Source organism: Amblyomma maculatum, chromosome 1 (assembly GCF_055883805.1).
Source record: "Amblyomma maculatum isolate TAMU_Amacu chromosome 1, ASM5588380v1, whole genome shotgun sequence".
In the NCBI taxonomy this organism is placed as follows: Eukaryota; Metazoa; Arthropoda; class Arachnida; order Ixodida; family Ixodidae; genus Amblyomma; species Amblyomma maculatum.
In genome coordinates, this window is record NC_139344.1 from 67,817,440 (window position 1) to 67,837,373 (window position 19,934).

Below are 19,934 nucleotides of genomic sequence, written 5' to 3' on the forward strand. Positions count from 1 at the left end.
ACGAATGCATACTGTCACCGAATCTGAGCTGCAGCGACCCGCATGCCTACGCTTTTGCTACCGCATTTACTGCTAGTCACTGGAGATAATTTTGAGGCTTCATCTGGGACAAGAATCATGGATCCGTACTTTCGCGAAAACACTCACAATCTCTTTTACAACATCGTGGCAGGCTGAGAAGCAAGATACCAATGAATTGCTATCTTTTATCCGGGCCTGCAGTTGTGCAGTGCTGATTGAATTTTTGAGGAGAGCCTCTCTCTTACTGCGGAAAAAGTTCTCAGCAATTTTTACAGTTTCGATGACGGCTGGTGATGGGTTCGTCAGTGACATGTGAGACTGTGAAAAGTTCTTCAACACAATTAACCTTGCCGGTGCCGTGTTGGTAATCAGCGAAGCGCGGCAGTTGTTCTGTTCTACGTTCTGTTTCTGTTCTACTTGAACACTGAAACGCGCAGCAGCACGGCATCGCGCGCACGAAAATGAATGCGCGCAAGCCACAGGAACGCACGACGAGGCAGTTTAATGGCGGCAGTGAGAAAATAAAAAACAAGCAAAACAAGATTTTGCGTGCGCTGATGACGTTTGGTGACGTGTTGGCAACGTGAGGGGGCCCGGCAGCCAACGACAAACCAGAAAAACCGCCCTCACTCTCTCTTTGGAGAGGGGAGCGTAGAGGAGCTAGGAGAGGAAAGCGCCGGGAGAGGGAAACGGCGTCAAAGATCTTACAATTTCTCTACTTTTCAAGATAGAGGAGTTTTACAGTTGCTACGTTCGTAACGCCATCTCCCGAGCTGACGCCGCCGACTCGCCTTCACCCAAAATTCTCAAAAACGGCGCCATGATTCTCGCCACCGGGATGTCCACTACTCTCCGGGCTCTCTCGTCTTGCTTTGGATTCCCGCTCGTAAAGTTGGGCTGTGTGAGAAGCTCTTGCCACGCTACGCAGGACCCTACTGTGTTTTACGGCCAGTCACTCCTGTGACATACGAGGTCGCCCCTGTACATCCGCCACAACAGTCCTCTATGCCACGCACCGAGATTGTTCATGTCGCCAGAATGAAGCCGTACTACCCCTGCAGTAGTTCGTCCTAGTTCGCACCGGGACTGTGCTTTTCGTGGGGGGGGGGGGGTAATGTGACATATATGCCCTGCATCGCTGGACGTTAAAGAAGACAACGATCAGCAACAGTGACACAGAACACGACTAAGTGGTAGCAACGTTTAGTGCTAGAAGAAGGTTGACGCTGCTGTGCTTTTGTGCGTTGTGTGCTGTGTTATCCTGAAATAACCTTCGTGCACTAACCTTGCCACGTATCAATATTGTGAAAGAAGGCTAGGTCCAGACGGCAAGGTCTTGAAGGCAAGGCAAGGAATGTCGTGTCAGCGTTTAATCTGATGGAGAAAAACCCAAGCGCGCACCGGAGCCGGCGCCGCGGGACGATGATGATGGTATGTACAAGAGGAAGAAGATAATGGTATGTACAAATGAAAGAATATCCGTGGAGGGCTCACACAATAGCCTGGCCGCTCCTAACCAACCGATGTACCGCAGCGCTCAAACGGCTTCAGGCGAGATACATGAACAACTTCAGTTCCACGGTGGCGTCGGTCAGCTGGGGGATCAACAGGTGTGACTTGGTAGTTTACAGGGGAAGTTTGGTTGATTACCTTGTAGGGACCAAGATAGCGGTGCTGAAATTTACCACTAAGGCCAGGGGTGCGCAGTGGTGTATAGAGCAGTACTTCGTCACCTGGACGAAGAGAGACGACGCGATGCTTCGAATCGTAGCGACTCTTGCGGTCTTGCTGGCACGCTTCTGTGTTGAGGCGGGCAAGATGACGGCATCTGGCCACACGGGATAAGAACTGGGCTGGTAAGTAGAGAAGAAGGAAGTGTCGAGGATTGTAGTGGGAGGACGGCCGAAAACGAGGAAAAATGGGGAGTAACCGGTAGTCCGCTGTACTGCAGTATTATAGGCGAATGTGACGAATGGCAGAACAGTATCCCAATTTCGATGATCCGGTGTGATGTACATGGATAGCATATCCGAAAGGGTGCGGTGAAATCGCTCGGTCAGACCGTTAGTCTGGGGATGGTAGCTTGAGGTTGTCTTATGGAGGGTGGATGACGCACGAAGAACTTCGGATACGACTGTCGATAAGAAGGCCGTCCCGCGGTCACTTAGAAGCACCCGAGGAGCGCCATGACGCAATACAATTGACCGCAAAAGGAAATTAGCTACCTCTTCAGCGGAACCAGTCGGTACAGGGGCCGTCTCAGCATAGCGTGTAAGGTGGTCGACAGCTGTTACAATCCAATGGTTACCCCCATTGGAGAGAGGTAGGGGACCATATAAGTCGATGCAGACTACGTCGAATGGTGTGGCGGGACAGGGAAGGGGCTGTAGGAGACCAGCGGGGGAAGAAGTCGGCCGCTTGCGACGTTGGCACAGGTGGCAGGAAGCAACGTAATTAGCTACGGTGGTAGACAGGCCAGTCCAAAAGAATCGTCTTTTCACGCGGTCGTATGTTTTGTTAAAACCAAGGTGACCTGCAGTAGTGTCATCGTGGAAAGCCGCTAGTATACGTGGGCGAAGCACACGCGGTACGACTGGGAGCCAGCGAGTTCCATCAGGATAATACACGCAGCGGCGTAGTATGCCATCTTCAAGCTTGAAATTGCGAAGCTGTCGGCGAAGCCTGGCGTTGGGTGGGCTCGAAGCGCCGATAAGGCGGTCGATGATGGGCCGACAGTAGGCATCAGCTAATTGCTGTGAGCGGCGGAGAGCGTGCTTGTTCTCAAAGTCGTCAAAAGAAACTGCAGTGATATGCGTCGGTGGAAGCGATGATCGGCTGTGGTCAGAGGTGGAAATGAATTGTGAAAAAAAAAACAGCAGGCTGATTCCGAAACTGGGCAGCGAGAAAGAGCGTCGGCGTCTTGGTGTTGGCGGCCCGATTTATAAACGACGTCGAAATGGTATTCTTGCAGGCGTAGAATCCAACGACGAAGTCTGCCTGTCAAATTTTTTCAGTGAAGATAACCAGCAAAGAGCATGGTGATCAGTCACAAATGTGAAATGCCGACCATATAGGTAAGGACGAAACTTTTGAACAGCCCAGACGACGGCGAGACATTCCTGCTCGGTAATGGTGTAGTTTTTCTCAGCTGGAGTCATGGTCCGACTGGCGAAGGCAATCACTTTCTCACGTGAAGTTGCATCGCGCTGCAGAAGTACAGCGCCAAGACCGTGACCACTGGCATCAGTGTGCAGGATGGTAGGACCGCTGTCGCTGAAGTGGCCAAGAACTGGATCTGATGTGAGGGTGTGCTTTAGGTCGTTAAAAGTAGTGTTGCACTGTTCAGTCCACACGAAAGGGCTGCGCGCTTTAAGTAGTTCATGAAGTGGCGCAGCAATAGTTGCAAAATGTCTTATAAATCGCCGGAAATAGGACGCCAGGCCGAGGAAACTGCGCAAATCTGTAGTCCGTTGCGGACGAGGAAAGTTAAGACCGCGGTTATTTTTTCAGGGTCTGGGCGAATGCCGTCATGGCTAACCAGATGTCCTAATATTTTAATTTCCTTCTCTGCAAAGTGGCACTTCTTGGTGTTGAGCTGAAGGCCCGCTGAAGCAAGACACGTGAGGACTTCATTCAGGCGCGTGAGATGGTCGGTAAAAGTTGACGAAAAGATAACAATGTCATCCAAGTAACATAAACAGATTCTCCATTGAGGCCACGAAGTACAGTATCGATCATTCTTTCAAATGTTGCGGGTGTGTTACAAAGGCCGAAGGGCATAACATTAAACTCGTATAGTCCGTCGGGAGTTGCGAAAGCAGTTTTTTCTTTGTCGTCCTCATGCATAGGTATTTGCCAATAACCTGAGCGGAGGTCCAAGGTCGAGAAGTATTCGGCACCTTGGAGAGAGTCAAGGGCGTCATCAGTACGCGGCATCGGGTAGACGTCTTCGCGGGTAATTTTTTTGAGTGCGCGATAATCAACACAAAATCGTACCGATCCGTCCTTTTTTTTAACTAATACTACTGGGGAGGACCATGGGCTTGTTGATGGACGAATAATATCGCGACGGAGCATGTCATTGACATTTTCTTCAATTACTTTTCGTTCCGAGAGAGAAACCCGATAAGGTCGTCGGCGTACAATTGAGTTACCTTCGGTAAGGATGCGGTGATGTGCAACACTAGTGCGTCCCAGTGGTGGGGAAGTGGCATCAAAAATGGCTTGGTGGGCTTGAAGCAATTGTAGCAATTCTTGACGTTGGTCTGGCATGAGGTTCGGATTGATTGCCTTCGACAGCATGGAAAGAGAGACTTGCGATGAATCACGTTGCGGAGGTAGCGGGACAGTGAGCACCATCATGGATATAGGGTGAGCATCCACTATGCATGGCAGGGAAGTTCCTTTAGTCAGCACGAGGGATTCACGGGAAGTGTTCGTGGCAGCTACTATTGCTGAGCTGCTGCGGAATCGTACAAGACTTGATGGGAAGGCGATTCCACGTGCAAGATGACGATGAGATGGTGCGATGAGTACATCCCCGTCACTGATGTGTTCGGAAACAACGGTAATAAGTGTTTCGCACTGTGGAGGCAATACAGTATCAGCTGCGGCAATGAGGAAATGATGCCGTGCAGAAAAGTCAGATGAAAATTCAGTCAGTCATATGGATGACACGGTCGCCACAAGAAATTAACGCTGAAGTGGTTGGCAAAAATCCCATCCAAAAGTCATCAAATGCGCACACGGTGAAAGCACAGCAAACTGCACATGGTGGCGGACGCCGTCAATAACAACTCGAACTGTACACTTTGCTGAAGGGTGCAGAGGGACGCCATTTGCTCCACGAAGTTCAGGTCCATCATAAGGTGTCGTTACTTTCTGCAAACGGTGGCACAAATCAGCATGAATAACAGAAAGTGCAGCTCCTGTGTCAATCAAAGCTTCGACCGGTAATCCTTCAGCTAAAACGGAAATCATATTATACGGGCGATGAGGAGGACTTTTTGTAAGTTCGCAAAGTGCAGTTTCTCCTCCGGAAACTGCATCGCATAGTTTTCCGAATTACGGACAGGAACAGTTGTTGCTGGTCGAAGTGGCGAAATAGAGCGGCGGTATGGGGAAGGGGACCGGCGTCGGGATACATGAGCCCCACTTGGTTCAGACGAGGATACCGGCGGTGGAGAGAATCGACGACGTTGGCTGGGAATGGGTCATCGCTGATAATATGCAGGTATGTCACTTTCGAAGGCGTCATAACCACGTCGCTCGTTCTGCATGCGTCGGCGACAAAAGCGAGGTATATGTCCTCGAATTCCACAATAATAGCAAACTGGGCGAGAGGGGCGCCAAGGTGCGTAATAGGGTGGCGTCGGTTGAGCCGTCGTCATGGCGTTGATGTGGTTGTAGGGTGGTGCTTGGGGTGGGGGAACAAAAGGAGGAGGAGATGCAGTGACGTGAGCGTAAGTTGGTGCTGGGCGAGGTGCAGGAGGATCAGGTGTGACAGGGTGGTTGATAGTGGCCAACTCTTCTTTAATGATGTGGCGGAGACCGGCGTCGTTAGAAGGAGGAGACGAATGATCGCACCCGTGCCGGAAGAAAGGGCTGAAAGCTTGGAGCTCCTCGCGGATTATTGCTCGAACCATGGCTCGTAGATCGAGGTCAGTAGATGTCGGGGCAGTAGTGAAGCCGGGCTGCAATCGGGAGGACTGTAGCTGGTCGAGGCGTTGGCAGGTCGTTATAATGGAATCAACACTTGATGGATTTTGGGCAACTAGGGTGTTATAAGCCATTGAATTGATTCCCTTCAAGACATGGTGTACACGTTCAGATTCCGGCATGGTGGAACTGATACGCCGACAGAGTGCCAGCACGGCCTCCATGTATGACGTATAGGACTCATCGGGACCTTGACGGCGGGTAGCGAGCTTGTTCCTTGCGATCTCCGTCCGAACAGCCGGGTCGGCGAAGTACTGTCGGAACTGCTGCTTGAAGGTGGGCCAGTTTGTGGTGTGGGGCTCGCGGTTAATAAACCAATTTCTGGCGACCTCAATAAGGTAGAAAGATACTTTCAGAAATTTCAAAGCATCATCCCACCGGTTGTAGGCACTGCAGCGTTCATAAGTGTCAAGCCAGTCATCGACGTCTTCGTCGCGACGACCAGCGAACAGCGGCGGGTCGCGTTGTCGTGTGGGCACCATCAGAAGCGGCGGTGTAGTCGAGGTAGAGGGTCCGGCCGGGTCGGGACTGCTCTCGGTTGACATGACGATGGTAGTTGTTAAACGGCGACCGGAACATAGCTCCAGCGAGAGGCAGGGCACAAGGCAGCAAGGGGATCGAATTTCACCTCCGCCATTTGTGAAAGAAGGCCAGGTCCAGACGGCAAGGTCGTGAAAGCAAGGCAAGGTGTGCCGTGTCAGCGTTTAATCTGATGGAGAAAAACCCAAGCGCGCGCCGGAGCCGGCGCCGCGGGACGATGATGATGGTATGTACAAGAGGAAGAATATCATGGTATGTACAAATGAAAGATGATCCGTGGAGGGCTCACAATATATATATCCCTATTGAAAAACCCCCTATGAGTCGCAATAACATCATACAAATACTCATACTAAATTCGTACAAATCTCATATAATCTCATACTAGTATCATTCAACACGTCATAAGTATATGAGATTGTATGATATTTGTATGAATTTGGTATGAGAAATCTGTATGAGGTTATTGTGACTCATACGATTTTTTTCACTAGGGATATACACGAGATAGACGAAACTGCTGCACTCTAGATAGACGAAACTCGGTGGATAGCGCCGACATGAGGGTAAATGAAACACCTTTGGATAAACTATTTGCTCTTGTCAGACAAAGCACAGGGGATGAGGAAAGCTTTATTCTTGATATATAAATATGCCGAGGCCGCCTGTTTTTATCCAGAGCACAAATGTGGTCCTGATAGTTCCCATATAAAAAATAAAACGCGTGCAATACGGTAGATCGTCCGGACGATTCGCCTGTCGAACGTAACTTCTTGGGAACGTAAGCAGTATATGCAAGGGGTAACATTTCGTTCTGTTGAGAAATTTCTAAGGGATCGCGTTTTAATTAAGGATCTCGCGCAATGCGACGAGGATTTATCGGCTCCTGCACCGGTCAGTGGCGGTCTACGTTTGTGTTAAATTCTTCGTCAACATATTTCTATGTGACGAAATATAAAGTTTCTCGAATCCCCCTTTCCCCAGCCACGTATTCACTGCTGCTACAATATGCCATTAAATAACGTTGTGCATATCAAAGTAAAGTTTCCGGCAATTGTTATGTTTTCGATCCCCACTATACAGGTTTTACAGCTGGGGAATAGTTCCTGATGCGAAGTGTATCAACTTTGGTCAGGTAGAGTCTCACACCCATATGTCCTTGAGGACTGAGTCGCAGCTTGGACATTACGCGCCTAGCGTCGCGAACTTTTTAGTGAAGTCCTTGGACTTGATTATGTGGCATAATAGGAACGCGGCCGTATTCTTTCGGCGATACGTCGTCTAATGTTGCTCATTCTATATATAGTGCGTCTTTAAGTATTAACCCATTTGGGGTTACCAAGATATTGTTACGTGGAAACTAGATGTATTTACAGTGTATTTACAACAGCCTCAATTGGCATAGCAGCAAGCAGCAACATGGAACCAGTCCCACTTCTTCGTCACCACCTTGTCCCTTCCTTGAGGCAAGAGAAGGAAACACTTCCTCTTCGTCATCGCGTAACATTACCCCCGGCGGTGTAAGCGTCGTCCCGGCGCTAATCTGGCAAAGAAGGCATGAGTTCGTATGGCTTCAGGTGCGAACATGGACAATGTCAATAGTGGGGCGAGAGGAGAAGGACGCGGGCACAAGAGGGGCAAATTCATACGTCACATCAGCAGCTTGGCGCACCACCCAATAAGGGCCACTATATTGTCACGTCTCGGTAGAACACCAAGGGGAACCTAGCGATAGATGGTTTGAATGGTCGACCAGAACGAGTCTTGCGTTCAAGCTTCTTTCACTTCCAGGCTCGCGCTTATTGTCTCAGATGTCATCTTTTGCGTCGTCTTCTATATGCGTCATTTGCCCCCCTCCTCAGGAAGCATCGTCTCGATGAGGTCAGTCCGAGTTGTACGGCTTCATACGCACAACGTGGACGACGTCTGCTTGTTGCTGGCATAGCTTTGATGTCGACACCTTGTCTGGCACCACCTCATAAGTGACGTCGGTTAAACGTCGCTGAACAACATAGGGCCCGAAGTATCGCCGCAATAGTTTTTCGGAGAGTCCACGGCGGCGAATAGGAGTCCAAACCCACACTTTGTCGCCAGGTTCGTACATGACATGTCGGTGTCTCTGATTGTAGCGTCGTGCATCATGCTCTTGCTGATTTTTGATCAGCACACGCGCTAGTTGTCGAGCTTCCTCTGCACGCTGAGCGAATTCCTCGGCGTCCTGATCGAGATCATCGGTGTCAGCATTCGGGAGCAACATTGCATCCAGCATAGTTGTTACTGGTCGCCCGTGAAGGAGGCTGAATGGGGTCATACGAGGGGTGTCTTGGCGTGCCGTATTGTAGGCGAACGTGACGTAGGGAAGAATTTCGTCCCAATTCTTGTGGTTTACATCGACGTACATGCAAAGCATGTCTGCGATGGTCTTATTGAGGCGTTCCGTCAACCCATTGGTTTGGGGGTGATAGGCTGTAGTTTTACGATGACTGGTGCCACTGAGGCGGAGAACGGTCTCCAAAAGTTCGGCCGTAAATGCAGTTCCTCGGTCTGTTATAATGAGTGCCGGAGCACCATGCCTCAGGACAATGTTCTCTAATGAGGTCTCGAAGAGTGGTCCTATCGGTTGCATTCAGCGCCGCTGCGATCGTCGAAGCACAGTTAACGGATCGGTTGTACTGGCGGCACCGGTCTTGTAGGGCTCGCTCTATAGCCGTAGCGTCCTTAACAAACTCTCTCACAGTTTTAGGTGGGTTGCGTACCATGCCGGCAAACACCTGTTCTTTGACACCATGCATGAGATGCCGTAGCTTCCTTGGCTCACTCATATCAGGGTCGGCACGGCGAAAAAGGCGAGCCATGTCTTCCGCAAACATAGCCACGCTCTCATTTGGCTTCTGGATGCGCACTTCAAGCAGGCGCAGCGCATTGTCCCGTCGGTCAGTTCTCGCGAAAGTGTCGACCAGCTGGCAGCGAAAGACATTCCATGTGGATACGCTGGCCTCGTGGTTTTCAAACCACGTTCTAGCATTATCCTGAAGGGCAAAATAAACATTACAAAGCTTCTGGTCTGCGCTCCGCTGGTTTATCTTGGCCACTCGCTCAAACTGGTCGAGCCAGTCCTCCACATCTTCAAACGCTTCCCCGCGAAAGCACTCTGGCACCTTGGTGTTCTGTAGAGTCACCGGCGTAGGGTTGGTATGTGCCATGGCTTGGGAGGTCTGAGGAACTTGGGCGTTTGAGGAGTCGTTCGGCAGATGACTGTACTCCGGCGCTAGGCCTAGAAGGCGGCGGCTAGCACGATGGACAGGCGTGTCGATGTTTGAGATCCGCTGTGGACTGCCGGAAGGAGTCCTATGCATACCCAGCACCTCCACCAGTGTCACGTCTCGGTAGAACACCAAGGAGAACCTAGCGATAGATGGTTTGAATGGTCGACCAGAACGAGTCTTGCGTTCAAGCTTCTTTCACTTCCAGGCTCGCGCTTATCGTCTCAGATGTCATCTTTTGCGTCGTCTTCTATATACGTCAATATATAGGGGGACAAAAGGTTCTCGAGGAGACCAATGCGGCGTGCAGGAGACCATAAAAGAACCAAGGACCCAGGGTCATAGGTTACGGGACGATGTCGCCTATCGTAGGCAGACTTCTGAGAAGTCTGAGAGGCGATGAGTCGACTACGGGCTACTTGGCGCGCTTCAGTGGCTTGCGCAATGGCGTCACGTGCGTAGGCAGTTATGGGGCGGCCAGCAGGAGTAACCAGCGTGTCCATAGGTAAAGCGGGGTGCCTGCCAAAGAGCAGGAAGAAGGGTGAATAACCCGTCGTGTCGTGCTTGGAAGAATTGTAAGCAAAGGCACATATGGCAGAGCGAGGTCCCAGTCTTGGTGATCAGGTGATACGTACATGGATAACATGTCCGTAAGTGTGCGGTTGAAGCGCTCGGTAAGGCCGTTGGTTTGGGGATAGTACGCGGTCGCGAGCTTATGCTTCGTAGAACATGAGCGCAGGATGCCTTCAACAACTCGGGACAAAAAGTAGCGGCCGCCGTCGGTGATTAATTGACAATGAGCGCCGTGATGGAGAATGACGCTGTGTATATAGAAGAAAGCCAGAGACATCCGTAGCGCGCAGCTCGTGTGATGGCAAAACGTGTTGCATAATATGTTGCCACTGCTATCCATTTGTTACCCGACCGTGACGTCGGGAAGGGGCCAAGAAGGTCAAGCCCAACACAGTAAAATGGTTCCGGGGGAACGTCAATAAGTTGTATAAGGCCAGCTGGTGGCCGCGATGGTGTTTTTCCTACGCTGACACGTGTCGCAGGCTGCGATGTAGTGCCGGATGCAGCGGTATAATCCCGGCCAAAAAAATAAAACACGCCGTACCCGGTCGTAAGTGCGAGACACACCGAGATGGCCAGCAGTGGGCAGGTCGTGGAGTTCTTCAATAACAGAGCAGCGGAGCTTTTTGAGAATCTCCAAGAGGAGGGGAGAACCGTCATTATGAAAATTACGGTGGTAGAGGACTCCATCCTGAACAACAAAATGTTGCAGAGAAGAATCTGTTCTTCTAGATATCAGGCCTGCAACGATGGATCTTAAAGATGGATCATTGCGCTGCTCGCCTGCTATATTCCCAGACGGCCACTGACGTCCGACGGACAACCGAACTCGGCCGCAACTCGGCGGCCGATTTCGGACGTCCGCCGGAATTCCGGCGTACGTACGAAAGCGGATGGTCGAATCCGTTCGCCCAGCGGACAGCCGCCGTACGTCCGCCACTGGATTTGCTTTTACACAGCTATGATATAGTTTGTAGTCGTCGTGCTCGTCTGAACTGCGTATAAATCAGTAATACCGTCAAGTCTGCATTATACGATGCCAGAGCGAATCGATGCGATAGAAAGCGTTTCCATTAAACAGTTTTTTTTTATTTTCCGCTTGTTTCATCGTTGAATTCTTCCATCAAAAATTTTTGATTAAAAGTTAAATGACCATTAAACATTTTTCTATCATGATGTTTCGGTGAAATTTTAATCAGTGGCTGAATAGACGCAGCAAGCAGCAAGCTCAAAAAGAACGAAACCGAACCTATCCTCAAAAAAATCTGAAATGAGCCAATCCAATCCACCTGACAAGTTGAAGTTTAGTCATGGAAGATTGCTTCATGTTTCGGTGTTCTGTATTTTCTGCGCAGTTACAAATACCTACGGTTGTAATGCACTGCTAGCATTGTTTTTGCTGTGGCTTTGTGCGGCTGGCACACTTTGTTCACCCGCCGATTCCAAAGTAAGTATTTCACCGAACTTTTGTTTCTTTAGTGGAACTTTTCGATGCACCGATAGTGGTAGCTTTTGGGTAAGGAAACAGCTCTGTACAGCAGCCGAACGGTCGAGTGTTTTAGGCGAGACTGACAGGATGGCTCCGCGCCGACTAACTAAAGTGCAGCCTCAAGTCTGAGGGCCATTTTATCGGCATTACTGGATGCTGGCCAGTAAGCCGCGCAACTTCTCTGTCTCTGATAAAGGAGTGCCTGCCCGAGCTTTAAAGGAGTTAATTTGTTAACCATGCGCAACGTGCTGAGTTGTAAAAACTATACGAGAAAACTTTTGCACTCCTCGAGCCTATCGTGCGACATGCCTACACTTGTGAAAACGTCGCGAGTGTTTTTTTTTTTTTTTATTATTATTATTATTTTTTATAATGGACAGCCGCTGATCTTTCTCTCTCGAGCTTTACGGCAACTACAGTTTCTAGAAGAAACGGCTGTAGATACTAAATAACTAAAGGTTTAGTACTCTCCTTCAGCTTTGACGAACCAGGACAGCACCTTGCGCATGTTGGTTATGCATGTGGGACCGAACCGCGCAGAACAACCGGACAAGGAGATGAGAGAAAAAAAAAAGTCAGCACTTGTCTTTTTCTTGACCCGTTGTTCTGCGCTGTTCTGGCACGAATTTGACATACCGCCGCCGCGATACAGTTGGGCTGTAAGCTCTGGTACCTGCAACGCCTTCTTTTATGCAAAACAGGCATACTGGGAGGCCATGCAAGCCGCGGGCTCAAAAAAAGAAAAAGAAAAAAAAAAAGAGTTGAGCAAAAGTGAGATGAAAACAAAATTGTTGTTGCTTTGTCCTTACAGATATTCAAAGGCTCCTCAGAACTTCACTGCAATATTGACAGCGAGATGATGCCAAAGCTACACTAGAGCCATGCAGCACCTTATAGTGCATGATACTGAGCTTATGTCTCGCACTGAAAGCTCTTACCATGTTCTTAGATTATCATATTAAAGTAGCTTTAAACCCATGCTTGTTAATACAGTGATAGCCATAAATTGAATCTAGGGCATCATGCTCACATACAAGGCTTCTGATAACCGCTGGTCACATGATGTGGGCTATAGCAGAAACCTGTACCTGGTCATCTTACAAGCATTTGTGCAATTGATGCTTTTAATGTGTTGTAAAAGTTTTTCTGTTCTGTTTCTGTATGGGAATGCTTTCCTTATTGAAGGCTAACATTTGGCTTGCTACAGCAAAACCTCTACCTAGTCATCCTAAAAACAGCACCGCAGTTGGTGCTTTTAGTGTGTTGTAAAAGTATTTGTGTTCTGCTTCTGTATGGCAATGCTTTTCTCGTTGAAGACTAGCATGAGGCTTCCAAAAATTTTTCAGATGCCATTTGCTGTAGCCGATTTCGTAGGCCAACAGGAAGCAGCATTTTGAACATGGAAAACTGTCATCCACGGGGTAAAAACAGCAACATCCCTTTGCATTCTCATTTCTTTGGTATGGCTAAAAGTGAGTATTGTATCATTATCTATATTATTAATATTGAATCATGATTGTCAGTGTTGAAGTTGTTTGAGCGTGATGATTTTAAACACACAGGACATCCCTTCGACATTAAGGTTTTAGCTTGTTTACATGTAGGATGTAGAACTGGTTTCAACAAACTTTATGCAGCAAATTCTTTTTACATTGTCCACCATGTTTCTTTTTGTCACTGTCCATTGAAGTAAATAACCAGTATTTTACGTTTACACAGTCGTCCACTCTTAGCTTGAATGGGAATGTGTGGCATGCAGTTTGCAAAATAGCAATGCATTCGTCACAGCCATGCATCAAGGCTAAGTGGCTTGTGCGTAGAGGGACCAGCCGCTCCAGCTTCACGTCATCTGCCTCTTTGCTCCGGTGTGCAGACGTGCATTGAGGCAAAGTGGTTTATGTGTAGAGAAGCCAGGAGCTTCTTTGTCACATCTGGCTGTTTGTTACGGTGTGCAGATGCGCATCGAGGCAAAATGGCTGATGCGTAGAGGGACCAGGAGCTGCTGCTTAACGTCCTTCGCCTCTTTACTACAGTGCACAGCCGTGCATTGATGCTAAGTGGCTTGTGCATGGAGGGCCCAGGAGCTGCAGCTTCACGTCTGCCTCTTCGCTTAGGTACGCAGGTGCGTATTGAGGCAAGATGGCTTATGCATAGAGGGACCAGGAGCTGCTGTGTGGCGTAGTCTGTATATTTGCTATGGTGCGTATCGAAGTACAATGGGGGGGCTCATGTGTAAAGGTACCATGAGCTGCTGCGTCATGTCGTCTGCCTCTTTACTATGGTGCGCAAGCATGCATCAAGGCAAAGTGGCTTATGCATAGAAGGACCAGGAGCTGTTGCTTCACATCTGCTATGATGCGCAGCTGCGTATTGTGGGTGGTGGTGGAAAACATTGCCATCAGATACAAATACAGGAGGTTACTCACTAGCTGACCCTGAGGGGGCCTGACCTGACAAAAACAAGGGGTCCCTAGTTTGAGACCCCAGTGGTGGTAGAGGGACTAGAACTGGTACTTCACGCTGTCTGCCTCTTCGCTACGGTGTGCAGCTGCGATGGATGCAGTGGCATCTCAAAAAGTGCATGCCACGCACTCGCATGTTCAGCCTGAGTAAACGACTGTGTACCAGCTATAGCTTTGTTATTCATAGAATAAACCTAGGCCAAGTTGGATAGCTCACCTCATATGTGGTCAGCAAAGAAAAGCCACTCCAGAAAATCTGATGCATTTCATAGGATTCGTATTCATATACATGCTACTGACAAGTCAGATTCTTCACCCTCAGAAATGCCAGAAAAATAACCAAGGGTGCGTCTGTAATAGTCTAGCTTGCTCTTTCTCTGCAGACTTGAGTCAGATGTGTGTTCCATTGCTGTGGGTGGGACAGGTGTGAATCTTTGATTTTAAGCTTGCAACAAGTATGTTATTGTAGTTTAAAGGCAAAATGGTACTAATAATCGTAGCCCCCCGTGGCCTTTATCCCCTTTTAATAGTGTTGCTAGACACTGAATTGTTACTTTACTCTGCACTGTTTCTGTCTAGTTAATGTGCGGAGATGTACAGCCTCGTCCACTTCTAGCTATAACATGCTCACCGCCTTCAAAACGCTGTTGCGTTCGAACCGGCCACACAATAAAGCTAAGTGGCAGGCCATGTGAAGCAGCACATCCGGGTCCCTGTGTGTGTGCACCGATTTGCATCGATATGTGGCTGTTTCGTACGTAATGTTGATTTGAAAGCAGTGTCTGTGTTATAGCTAGAAGTGGACGACCCTGTACATATATTTATATGACTTGGAGTTGTCGACTTTGCACTTAGAAACATTGTAGCGTTATCTGATGTATTGCTTTCATTTCTTTAATGATTTCTGTAAGGGATCGGTGGGTATGCTAGGCACCATTGTTAGTCTGCTCTTTTTGGGTCACCTGTTCAATGCCCAGCTGCGGCCGTCTCCCACTTGCCCTCGGACAGGAGGCAGAGAGACGCGCACAGAGAGGCAGCTACAGCAGCTACAGTGCTTAACGGAAACATAGGCAGAGAGGGAAAGAAGTCCCCTCTTCCGAGGACTTTGCTGTCGCACTCGAAGACGCGGGGACAAGCAGTTTGTTCTCGTTGCTGTGTCATGTAGGGGGCTCATTTTTATTTCAGGAGCTTTACGAACAGTATACAACTAAGGGGTCCTTAGTACTAAGCGTACTAAGGGGTCCTTAGTACTCTGACTGGACCCATCACCCGGAGGTAGCACAGCTTTGAAACGAGCACCTCTTTTGGAAGAACTGCTTATCGTTCAAAGAAAAAACACTGTCAGGTTGAAGGGTGTAAGGCCCTCTTCCTTGTTGGGGAGCCCATAAAAGTGACAATTATTCAGTGCAGGCGCGCTGAGTGGGGTCTCGTTGAGGATTCCAACCCTGGATGTCAACAATGGTGGGAGATGGCGGCGTTGAAAAAGGGCAAGTGTGTAACAGTGACGGTATGATGCAGAGCGGGAGGATGTGGGTTGGCTCTTCTGATGTGGTCCGCAATGGTGCTGACTCGGATGCCAATAATTGCAATAATTGCCCTGTAAAAGGAGCCGCCAAGGATGCAAGCTTTGGGCAATGGTTGCGCACGTGGGACACCGTTTTGATGGGTTCTATTTATTTTTTCTCTTTTTTTTCCTAGGGGAGAGAGTTTGGCATGTGACCTAGTGAGCCAATCATTTCGAGGTCCATTCTCTAAATTCCGTTTGTTGTGAAACGAATTTGTTGTCCCTTTTGCATTGCTTGTATTAGGGAGAGGATGAAGAACTTATGAAAGTGGAAAGACATGCCAAAATGTTTGTTAGCCAGTCATGTGTGAGTTCGTTGTCATTGGGGATGAGAAATGTGGGCGGTGTCCCGAAGTTAATGAAACGGCCCCGCGGCCTGGAGAACTCGTTCTGAGCTAGATTTTGATCTCTTTCCTCTTCGGCATAGATCATGGTCATTGTTTCACCTGTTGTAAATACGTACATTCATGTATAAAATTTTCAGTTCATCTTCCTCTCCGTGTGCAAGTTGTTGTGGCCAGATGCAGTAAATTCACTATGTTCATTTCTATATAACGTGCCTTTCTGAAGATGGTGAGCTCTTTTGTCCAATCCTGTAAGAAAGCAGCAAAGCGCTCCCAAATCTTCCACAAAACTGTGTGATATCTTTGATACTAACTGCGGCTTGGTGTCACTCAAAACATGTAGTTGAGGTAGATTTCTTCCCCCCCCCCCCTCTTTTTGTTCGTTCAAATGAGGACCAGCGGACGCTAACTCTTGCTCTTGTAATGCCCTAGGCCCCGCCTTAAGGCAGTACTCCAATGTCAATACCATTTTTATAGCTATGGGTGTCCAACAGCACTAATGTCTTTTATACACTTCTTTTACTAATCTCTTACCCAAGTGGTGGCTTATACTGCGGGGGCGAAAGTCTCTGGACAGTATGTCTGGAGATTTTGGACTAGAATCGCGATGTAAACGAATTGTGACCTTATTTCTCTTGCACACATGAAAGAACTAACGTTCAACTTTCACATCTACAAGTATGGTCCGAGTTTCCTGGTCGATGTAAAAGTTATGTGCTTTGATTGCAGTTTGTGTAGTCCACACACTTGTCCCCGATATTACATAGGGGCAAATTAGGTGCCTTTACAGGGGCAGTTTCTTTGGCGCCCACTACCTTCCCCATAAAAAAGCTACAGTGTTGCTTGTGAACAGCTGGCTGCATTTATAAATACTATTATTTTTTTTGTAATTTGTTGTGCGTAGTTGAGAAATCCATGACATACATGCACAGCTGGTTGCCAGAATTATGCAACCATATTTCAGTAACTAACATCCATGCTGCATGCTGCCGGTAATACATCAGAAGCTTGTGGTTGTCAGCTTTTTGTGTTTTGTGTAACTATAAGCCTTGCTATTGTAATGTCACATATAGCGCTGTGGGCAAACAAATAACTTTACTTTTAACTCTTGCAGAAGCATGAACACTGCGCAATCACTGCAGCGGGCTATGCTTCCACATTGGGCTTTAGCCACATGTCAAATGTCTATCTTTATTCTGCTGCAGCAGCTTGCATGTTATCAGATAAGTTCCTTCGTCGCAGCTGCTCTAAGGAGACACTTTCTAGACGCTTGTAGCCTAGATGTTGATGTCGATATACCCCCGACACGCCCAGGGAATGTCTTCGGTAGAGGGTACATGGAAACCAGCGAAATGTGCAGTTTACAGAACAAAAAGGTAACAATTTTAAATGATGTTATTATTGATCACTTCTTTTCAGAGCAGGAACAATGACTTTAGAAATCTGCCTGTTAAACCGCTCAAAAGGCAGGTTTCTGCCGCCAATGCGTACCTGTGTAATACTGCAATGCTCTGGCTGTGCTTTATGTTCATATACAGCTTTATGCTTAGTTTCTCTGCATGTGCACTCCATGTCTTGGGCATTGCTGAGGGCGCATAGCAGCAAGCATAACATGCCATGTTTGGTCAGATGCCATTTGCTGTACATAAAAACATTAAAATACTGAATGCCAGGTTCTGGTCAAACTACGTTTGTATCTTTTATTCTGCATGGGTTTTGCTGCAGTTATATGACCTTTCTATATAGTATGTGACAGTTCTGAATGGAGATGCATGCGTACAGTGCCATCTGGAAAAAGCAATTGAGAGAAACTGGCAGTTGCCCTTGGAGATGTGTAATCAAAGTTCAGCACAGATAACTTGAATTTCATTTTCCCTTCTATTGCAGGAGGAGCCCAGCCTGTTCTTTCCATCTTAGGCCTGAAAGACCAGCAACAGCTGATCGAGCAAATGCACAGGATAGTAACTGCTCCTGGTATCCCGGCCTGCGGAGGCCACCCACAGAGAACTTGATCATCTCCTCGTTAATTCCGAAATATTAGGTTTCAATAAATACCTTTTCCTTCACCACCTCCCCAAGGGAAGAGCTGTCACGGCCAAGGATAATTAAAAAAAATTATTCAAGTAGATTCTTAATACTCCAGTTGGCCTGCATTTTACCATGCCATTCCTTAACATCGATATTTTTTTAGTGTAGACTATTTATGCATGCAGTTTTTGCAATAAAGCCAAAAAAAAATGCTTTTTTTTACAACCTCGCATGCTGGTATGCCTATGCACTTAGCATGTTTTCAGGAATGGTGCATTTGTGTAAAGCTCAGCTAGCATATGTGCCTCTTTGATGGAAGTTATAATTGCACACTACTGTTCAGTGCTTTGTGCGTGAAAGTAAAGCAGACAACAGGAAACTTGAACCTGTTGCATATTCTGTTGTCTGCTTTACTCTCACGACAAAGGCATTGAGCACTAGTATGTGACTGAAATTTCCATGGCACATGCTTGCTGAGCTTTACACAAATGTTATTGGCAAGTTTTTACACCAATAGCGGGCCCTGCAAGCATGTTCCGGGAAACGTCCGAATGTCCGCCTCCGGCTGCCCGTCGGACGTCCGTGGGACGCGATCCGGATCCACGAACGATAGTCCGACGGATGTCCGCTGTACGTATATCGAACATAACCGGACTTCCGTCGGATGTCCGAAGGTCCGAAAACGGACGTCCGTCGGTCGACCGTCGGACGTCTATGGCCGTCTGGGTTGGCGGGATTGAAGAGGGCGAAGACACAGGGAATTGCCTCTGCATCACTGAGATCAGGGGGCGCTAAAGGAGAGCGAGAAAAACAATCAGTATCTTGATGAAGGCGCCCCGACTTGTAGACGACGTTGTAGGAGTATTGTTGAAGGCGCAAAGCCCAGCGACCAAGACGGCCGACGGGATCTCTCAGAGATGACGACCAACAAAGCGCATGATGGTCGGTTACAACTGAGAATGGAGGGCCGAATAAGAAAGGTCGGAATTTAGCGACAGCCCATACACGCGCTCACTAATCGAATAATTCCGTTCGGCGTTGGAGCGGCTACCATATGCGATGATGCGGTCATTGCCATGTTGGTGTTGAGCCATCACTGCACCGATCCCATATCCGCCGGCGTCTGTTCGAACTTCAGTGGAAGCTGAGGGATCGAAATGAGCCAAGACAGGGGAGACGTCAGTAAGCTTATAAGCGTTGAAAACGCACGGGCGAAATCTTTGATAAAGCTGCGAAAGTAAGAGCAGAGGCCGTCAAAGTCGCACATCCTGCGAACACTGAGGACGCGGAAAGTCTTTGACGGCGTGAATTTTGCCGGATCAGGTCATACTCCGGAGGCGTCAACCATGTGTCCAAGAATGGTGAGTTGGCTGCGACCAAACTGGCGTTTCGATGAATTGAGCTGGAGGCCGGCTGTACGGAATACGTTGAGAATACTGGTGAGGCGTTCAAGGTACGAAGAAAAGGTCAGCGAGAAAACGACGACGTCGTCGAGGTAGCACAGGCAAGTTGGCGTAGAAGGGAGTCCATCATTCGTTCAAAGGTCGCCGGTGCATTGCAGAGACCAAACGGCATGCTGTCTGGTGTGACAAAGGCGATTTTTTCGCGGTCCTGCTAGTCAACAGCGATTTGCGAATACCCGGACAGTAAATCTATGGAAAAAAAGTAGCTTCATGGAGGCAATCTAAGGCATCATTAATTCTGGGAAGAGGGTAGACGTCTTTTTTAGTGATACTGTTGACATGGCGATAATCGACGCAAAAGCGCCAGCTGCCGTCTTTCTTTTTAGGCTGTGGCTAAAGGTACGTCACACGGACCCGATCAATGGCTTAATGGACGTTTGTTCCTTAAACCAGTTGCACCGGTTAAGATTTTCTCCTTGGTTGTTTCAAAGTAAATAGAAATGTTGTCAGTGTTGTTCAAGTTACTGCC

General features: G+C 48.3%; 1 long non-coding RNA gene across 1 annotated transcript; it reads left to right on the forward strand.

Annotated features, from left to right (window-relative positions):
- Window positions 1-11,430: 11,430 nt before the first annotated feature.
- LOC146202718 (uncharacterized) lies at window positions 11,431-18,721 on the forward strand. Its single transcript, XR_014703732.1, has 3 exons — window positions 11,431-11,562; window positions 12,951-13,076; window positions 17,862-18,721. It is a non-coding gene; the product is annotated as an uncharacterized LOC146202718 (long non-coding RNA).
- The last annotated feature ends 1,213 nt before the right edge of the window (window positions 18,722-19,934 follow it).